The sequence below is a fragment of the Chiloscyllium plagiosum genome, chromosome 27, assembly GCF_004010195.1.
Source record: "Chiloscyllium plagiosum isolate BGI_BamShark_2017 chromosome 27, ASM401019v2, whole genome shotgun sequence".
Taxonomy (NCBI): domain Eukaryota; kingdom Metazoa; phylum Chordata; class Chondrichthyes; order Orectolobiformes; family Hemiscylliidae; genus Chiloscyllium; species Chiloscyllium plagiosum.
In genome coordinates this window covers 30,268,511-30,275,168 of record NC_057736.1, presented here as the reverse complement: position 1 = coordinate 30,275,168, position 6,658 = coordinate 30,268,511, and the positions used below count along the sequence as shown (strand labels likewise).

At 39.2% G+C, this 6,658-nt stretch overlaps 1 long non-coding RNA gene across 1 annotated transcript in view; it reads right to left on the bottom strand.

Moving 5' to 3' along the window:
• The window catches only part of LOC122563435, an 11,948-nt gene extending 7,023 nt beyond the window's left edge, over positions 1 to 4,925 (bottom strand). The window contains exons 1-2 of the long non-coding RNA XR_006315604.1: positions 4,879 to 4,925; positions 1,856 to 1,954 (exon numbers count right to left, since the gene is read on the bottom strand). This is a non-coding gene — a long non-coding RNA (uncharacterized LOC122563435). The remainder of the gene's footprint in view (positions 1 to 1,855; positions 1,955 to 4,878) is intronic.
• Between the last annotated feature and the right edge of the window lie 1,733 nt (positions 4,926 to 6,658).

Below are 6,658 nucleotides of genomic sequence, written 5' to 3'. Positions count from 1 at the left end.
AGCAGGTCAGGCAGCATCCAGGGAACAGGAGAATCGACGTTTCGGGCACAAGCTATGGGCCAAGTAGGACTAGATTAGGTTGGGACATCTGGTCGGCATGGACGGGTTGGACTGAAGGCTCTGTTTCCATGCTGTACATCTCTATGACTCTACGACTTTATAATTGCCCCTATGATTTTTCTCCTGAGCTGCTCATAGCATGGCCTGCACATTAGGCTTTAATTCCCAGAGACTTCAGAACAACCCCAGGGAGAAAGCAAACAGATGATTGTGGGGACATGAGTGTGGGGAATGAGGGGGATGACCAATGACATTAGCATTTATTTATTCCAGTCACATGGCCTTTAGTATAGACATTTGTAAAGGGATTACATAAGAACTACAAGAATGATTCATGGCTTTAATGAATCCTCGTTACTCGGGTAGGTTGAAGAAGTTATGTCTATTTGTTTTAGAGATTTATAAAATAATGAAGTGGATAGATTGCATAACTGTTGATACATTACTCTAGTTTGAAAGACAAGGGAACAAGGGATATATGTTTAAACTATGCTGAAGTAGGAATACCATTTTCTCTCCCTTTATTCCTTCCATCTTCACTTTTATGAACTTACATCGAATATAAAAGAGATATGAAAAGCAAATTCTGTATCCTATGATCCTGCCCCACTGCAAGTCCAATAGCTTGGACTTCCAAATAAACCTGTTGGACTATAACCTGGTGTTGTGATTTTTAACAAATTGGGAATAGGCCTGATGTTGTACATGGTCTCCATTTCGATGGGTATATGAAACCTCTGGATTATATTGACTGGTAGCGTGGTGAATGAGTCTCAGGGTGTCTTCAAGGGAGAGTACAAAGACAGTTTTGTCATGATGCTGCAGGTATTAAGATCAGCTTTTCTATTTCTGCTGATCATTTTTTGAATGTTCATATAATCTCATGAGAGAAATATAGTTCATGTGGTTTCAACAGGAGTGAGAAAGTAAGAAAGTATTTTTTAAAAATCCACATTGTTTCCTTCCCCATTTTGACGGAGACATGCATGTGTTTGTGAAGGTGATGTACTGACAACAAAACTGCAAAAGAGAAGAACACATATCTCTAAATAAATAAAACTAAATAAAATGTCTTCAATCTCTTTAGAGAGGGAATAGGTATACCAAATGGGAAGTAGAAGTCAAGGTAGGGGAGGTGACCAAAGAGAGGAGGGAGTTCAGAAACATGAGAGAGGAGGTAGTAGCACATTGAGGTACAGTTCTGGAAGGATCTGTGGACAGTAGTGTGAAGAGAGTCTGTGGAGGTCCTGAAAACATGTGAAAATTTTAAAAGTTGACATGCTGGTGGATTTTGTGTAGACTATTGCCTGAATTTTCAAATATTTGATTTGATTAAGCTCCATATGCAGGACTTTATAATATTGGAGCTGAAGGGAAATTAGTTATCTGATTGAAAATTAGTTTTCTAATAGAAAATAGATTTCCGATAGGGAGCCAAACAACAGTTGGATTTCATTCTCAATCCCATTTCTAACCTGAATCCTGTTTGATCATTCCGGAGTAAATAACCATGATTTAATAATGTGTACCATACAGTAGCTTTGAGAAATCCATCTGCAAGATCATTCTGATTCTATATCGGGTTTTCCCAACTCGGTTCTTCACTTTTTGTGCATGTGAAAGACCCCATGCCCACTACTGTAATGCAGGACTAAGCTTCTTGTTTTAAATTGCTTGATATCATCACTAAGGTTACAGACAGAGGAATGCGACACAAATTTGTTAAATATATTCCTCTTACTAATGTCAGTTTTAATATATTGCAGTATCAGTAAACCTTTTAGACAGATCTCACCTTGCAGTAATCCTTGCCAATAGGACAGTACATATCTCCCTGATTTTGGTTTTTGTAGCAGTCATCTCCAGCGCAGTTGATCACAGCACATTTGTTTCCCTGCAGTTAAAAATACTCTCAGATTGATACAAATATTGGCAAAATAATAGAAATTTTCATGAACAGCTCCGAATTTTATCCACACACACTAATGTAAACCCTTATCGACCGTGACTCAGTATCATAGAAAGCTTATGCAGTTTTGCGAAATAGTATTTTAAATATATAAACAAATATGCCACAGAACTTATCATCTTGTCATGTGCCAGGCTTATTTCTGAATGAACTGTGTGATAAAGGTGTCATCAATAAACATTATTAGTCTAATTATTTACCTATCTTTTACAATATCTACCTTTCTTTTACAAAGTTGTGTGAGAGTAAATGGCTCTGTAACCATTGGGAGTCCATTTGCAGTATTCTGACGTCTTGCAATAACCAACATTTTGTGTGAAATTAGTTGCAAATGGGTTTTTTTTACCAAAATGGTCATCACATTTGAAGTGGTACCCAATCACAACTCTGCAAAGGTGTCCTTATTAGCTTGAGTTAAATGCAGAGGCTGTATACTGATATTCTTTATTGGCAGTTGGCCTAATTGCAATGGTAACTTTCCCTGTTGCTGAAACCAGATAAAGATAGTATGCAACTTGTAAAGTGAAGGGGCATATTGTAAACAAGCAACAAGACACGCATTCATCTCCTTTGGTTCCTATCATAGTATCACAGCATTCACTGCAGTCCTCAAAATTACTACCTTCACCTTTTCAGGCCTCTGCAATCTTTCTCAAATCAGAGGTACATTTATACCCTAATTTGCACATCCTCAAAAACCTTTCATGATGCAAATTCTAACACACTTCCCTCCTCTGGAACAGTTCACACTCAGACACAGGGAGCTACAGGAGGAGGGTGACTGTTCATCTGTGTACTGTTTCACTTGAAGAGTAAATGATGGGCATTGTGGGGAGGCAGCAAATCAGCAGCACTGTCCCTGAGGAGCATTCTACAGGATATTAAAGCAGTTTTCCTCTATGGCGGCTTACATGGTATCCATACACAGGATACACGACAAAAAAAAAATGATGTGTAAGGAGATGATCTGCTGGGGACAGCTCACAAAGAGTCACCAGACTCCAACACCATCTTGACTTACTGCTGCTTTTAGAAACCACCTAATTTATCTGTGCTTACCTACGTGACTACAGGATAACTCATGCCCATTCTTTTTCCCTTTTTAAGTCCAGAAGTTCTGATCAGCCTCAGGAAGCAGCAGAGGAACAGAGGCATTGCACGATTTCCTGATGAAGGGCTCTTGCCCGAAACGTCAATTCTCCTGCTCCTCGGATGCTGCCAGACCTGCTGTGCTTTTCCAGCACCACACTCTTGACTCCAATTGCACAATAGGAGCTGAGACTCAACAAGCAGCAACCCTTCAACCAAATGGCCTTGAAGGAACAGAGGACTGACACTGTGTGAAGGATTCATTATTTAAGTTTGAAATCTCATCACAGCCCTTCATGACTTTCTACCTGCAGTAACAACAAAGTGATAGCCTAGTGGTATTATCATGAGACTATTAATCACGAGAACCAGGCAATCTGGGTTTGATTGCTACCATGGCAGATGGTGGAATTTGAATTCAGTAATAACCTGGAAATAATAGTCTAATGATGACCATGGAATAATCATCGATTGTTAGGAAAAACCCATTTAGTTCACTAATGTCTTTAGGGAAGCAAGTTTACCATTCTTATCCCATCTGTCCTACTTTGGACTCTAGACCATGGAAATGTGGTTGACTCTCAAGTGCCCCTCTGGACAAAAAGGGATGGGCAATAAATGCTTGACCAGTCAGTCATGCATGCATCCAATGAAGAGAAAAAAAAACTTGGATATTGAGCCAATGGAAACCCTTGTCATTAGCAATGAAGGCATGTTCCTAATAGGATGCACAAAAGGCCTGAATGCATCAAGTCGAAGGTATCTGGAAACTGTGGGCAAGTTCCAAAGTTCTTTCTTCTGCTCATCAATCACCATGAGAAAGGCAATGAACTGCTGACACTTGGGCAGACTGTAGCCATTTTGTAACACACTGACTGAGATTGCTGGCCTCAAACATTAGCATCAGCAATGTTAGAAAGTGCCTGAAGAATAAACATTTACAGCCATAGTAATCTTCAATGTCATGTGCTGGGTCATGCATTGTTAAGTGTTGGACTTGCAAGTGGACCATGCAAGTGGCAGCTTTCTCCATCAAATCCTAACCACCTTATGCATTACCCCTCATTGACCTACAAGTATGTTAATCAGCTGCTGAATGCAATGCTTTCACTTCCCTCTATTTGTAACTTGCACTGGTCTTTATTGCATTCCTTGCTGCTTCTTCTGATCTTGGAACTCTGGTGGCATGATCAGCACTATGCCATGTTCAATAATTCAGAACAAGCAAAACATCCGAAAGAGTTGTTGGCCTCAGCAAACTCATGATACAAAAGAAATAATGAAGAGAAACTCCTGCCAAAGCCCTGATCTTAATGCACTCCAGAAGCCTAAAATGCCTGGCCAGGTACCTGCCTTCTGAGAGATCAGGATACATTTAGTTACTACCTTGCGAAAGCAACTTAGCAATTTTTGACACCATGATATGGGTGGTTGATTATGTCAGTGGTGTTTCATACACACAAAGATGCCAGTTTAACAGAAAGCCCTGATTCAAGTGCAGGGGTTACACATCCAAGTTTAAATAGTGCAGGTGACCTCATTGAAAGCAGTGGTTACTGAGTGAAGCTACATTGTGGAAGTAATTTCATCAATCAGACATGAAAAAAGATGTAAATTAGTAAACCAATTGGGTCGGTGTTCTTGGCTGAGTTCTTGTGATAAACTAATTTCAACAAAGGTTTAGAAAATGGTAATAAATAAGAATGGACGTATAGAATTCCATTTGTAACATCAACTGAGACACTCAGCTGTACACTCACACTGCCTATTGTTGTTGCTTTGGTTGTCGGTGTTGTTGTCGGTGTTGTTGTCGGTGTTGTTGTCGGTGTTGTTGTCGGTGTTGTTGTTGGTGTCGTTGTCGGTGTCGTTGTCGGTGTCGTTGTCGGTGTCGTTGTCGGTGTTGTGGACGGTGTTTCTGTAGCAGTGGACTCAGTCATTTCCATAGTGGTTTGGGTAGGTTCATAAGTTGACATTTGCATCTCTGGAATGCAAAAAGAAAAGATGCTTGCTTTATGCAACATTAACTAATGAGGAAACTTCTCACAAGTTCTAACGTTAACATATTTAAGGGTTAATTTCCAATCAGAGTCAGATAGAAAGATGTATTAAAACAAAATTCCAAAGTATTGTCAGTAAGCAAATAGTATCATTCCTCCTTTTGAATTTTAACTCTAGACCAATACTAACCCCATGTGGCAGAGTAATTTTGAATATTTGTCAGCCATTCAATATCTTGCACCTGCCTTTCTGGAGAAGATGTTGACTAAATGCAAAAAGAGGATAACACCCTGGCACAGACAGCATATTGATAAAATAAATGCTTGTGTTGACTTCAGGAATATATTTATGAATTAGGAGAAAGTGAGGACTGCAGATGCTGGAGGTCAGAGTTGAGAGTGTTGTGCTGGAAAAGCACGGCCAGTCAGGCTGCATCCAAGGAGCAGGAGAATTGATGTTTCTGGCATAAGCCCTTCAACAGGACTGAAGAGCTTATGCCCAAAATGTCGATTCTCCTGCTCCTCGGATGCAGCCTGACCAGCTGTGCTTTTCCAGCACCGCACTCTCGACCCCAATATACTTATGAATGTTAATTTTAATATTTCTAAAAAATATCATGAAGGGAACGAACTTCAACATCAAATCTTTTAACAGTGATGTTAATTTGTAACCAGGTAATCAGAAACAAATGAACAAATTGTTGAACTTGATGCTAAGTGCAAGATGGGTGAAGTCATGACATTTGTATAACTATTTGAGATAAAACATTAACTATAGCTCTAGAGTCACCTTAAGTGATTGTCAGGATTGATAGTGCAATAATATAGTAATCCAAAAAAAACACCTACAGAGTGTACAGACAAGAATTTTCCAAACAGAACCTTGCCATTCCTTGCATTTTGTCTTGCCATCAGTATCTTACCTTTCTATTGTAGATGCTGAGAAAAATGCTACAATGATAAACTGCAAATTTATCTATTTTCCAACTTTTCTTTGCCTGACTAGAATGTTCTTCAGAGTCATATAATAAGTGCTAATCAAATTTCAGTCTGACATTCAATATAGGAACACAAATTGATGATATGAAAGGATATGACATTCTATAAAGCTCTAAGGTGAATTGCTAATTCTATTTGGCCTTACTAACACTGGGCTTTTCTGAAATAACCAGAGTAAGCTATAAGGGTTTTGTCATCAGTTGATTATGGAAGACAGCATTACAGATGCTGTTATTTTGCTGTCTTTTGTTAGCTACAGCTTCATAATCAATTCAGGCATGTTTATGGGGGTCACTGAAATCATTACTATTGTATCTGTGATTTGTACAGCATATTTCCAAATAGAATTCTGTAAATCAATATAACAGATACCAGTACCGAGTTCACCAGGTAATTCTTGAATTTCGCCATTCAGCATCAGGCACAGAGTTGTATTACAGCATTCCATCGTACACATCTCTATAGAGGAATTTCTGCAGACGTTGGTGGTGCCAGCGCAATCATCACTACAACCTGCCCAGTATGAGGTATTGGAGGAACGATA